We start from the raw sequence: 1,084 nt of genomic DNA, 5'->3' as shown, positions 1-1,084 counted from the left end.
ACGTGAAGACCTATTTAAAAACAATTACTTCCGCATTCATGAGCAATAGCTTAATCTACACTGCGGTAATTTTTTGTGTCTAACCTATAACATCAAAGAAATCAATTGTCATCAGTTGTTGTATGGTAGCACGTCCATAGTGGGATATTTGCACGCACAGCACTATTAAAGGGCATTCGAGATCCAAAATGTTAGTAGAGGCGGAGCTCCACCTGTAAGATCTATGACAGAATCCTACATGGGAGATAACTTCGTTTTTAAGACAATTGATTGGTCAGTGGGCGGTAGATTACACGATTTGAGCTATAATTTAGCACATAACCTCCTCCCGACCAGGTTTGGTTGACAGCATAAGATACCATGGTGATATAGCGACACTAAAACAGATCCACTTTCGTGTCACAGCATACCCTGGCTTTAAGCGCAACATACCTCGCTAACCCACTAATCGAGATTCGTAGTATATCCCACAGGAGTGTTGTTGTTGATGATGTTAAGTTGACACTTGTTGTTATTATGGTTGTTGTTTTGGTGTTTGTGTTGTTGTTGTTTTAGTGTATCGGTTTTGTTGTTGATGATGTTAGGTTGACATTAGTTGCTGTGTTTTCGATGTTGTAGTAGTACAGTGTTGTTGCTGATACTGTTGTTGTTGTTGTTGTTATTATGGTTATAGTGTTGTTGTTGTTGCTCTGTTGTTGTTGTTATGTTGTTGTTGTTTTTGGTGGTGATGTTGTTGTTGTTTTTGGTGGTTGTGGCGATGGCGCTGTACTTGTTGTTCTAGTGCTGTGTTGTGGTTTCGTTGTTTCGTTGTTTATGTTTACATTGATGCTGTTGATTTTTTGTGGTTGTGTTGTTGCTGTTTTGGTGTTTGCTGTTGTTGTTTTAATGCAGCGGTGTATGTAGTGGTGTTACTACACCACTATTTATGTCTTTGCAACTGTAGGGCTACTTGTATGAGTTGGTTGCTTCATGGATGCAGTTGAGACTGTATCTCATAGACAGTGTTGGGAAGGTTACTTTTAAAATGTATCCCACTACAGTTTACAGATCACTCAAAGTGATTAAGTGTGAGTGAGTATTTTCA

This window comes from Alosa pseudoharengus, unplaced genomic scaffold (genome assembly GCF_046254945.1).
Source record: "Alosa pseudoharengus isolate Yale_2024_CS ecotype anadromous, Long Island Sound unplaced genomic scaffold, YU_APseudo_1.1 YU_APseudo_1.1_scf_20, whole genome shotgun sequence".
In the NCBI taxonomy this organism is placed as follows: Eukaryota; Metazoa; Chordata; class Actinopteri; order Clupeiformes; family Clupeidae; genus Alosa; species Alosa pseudoharengus.
This window is presented reverse-complemented; position numbering follows the sequence as displayed.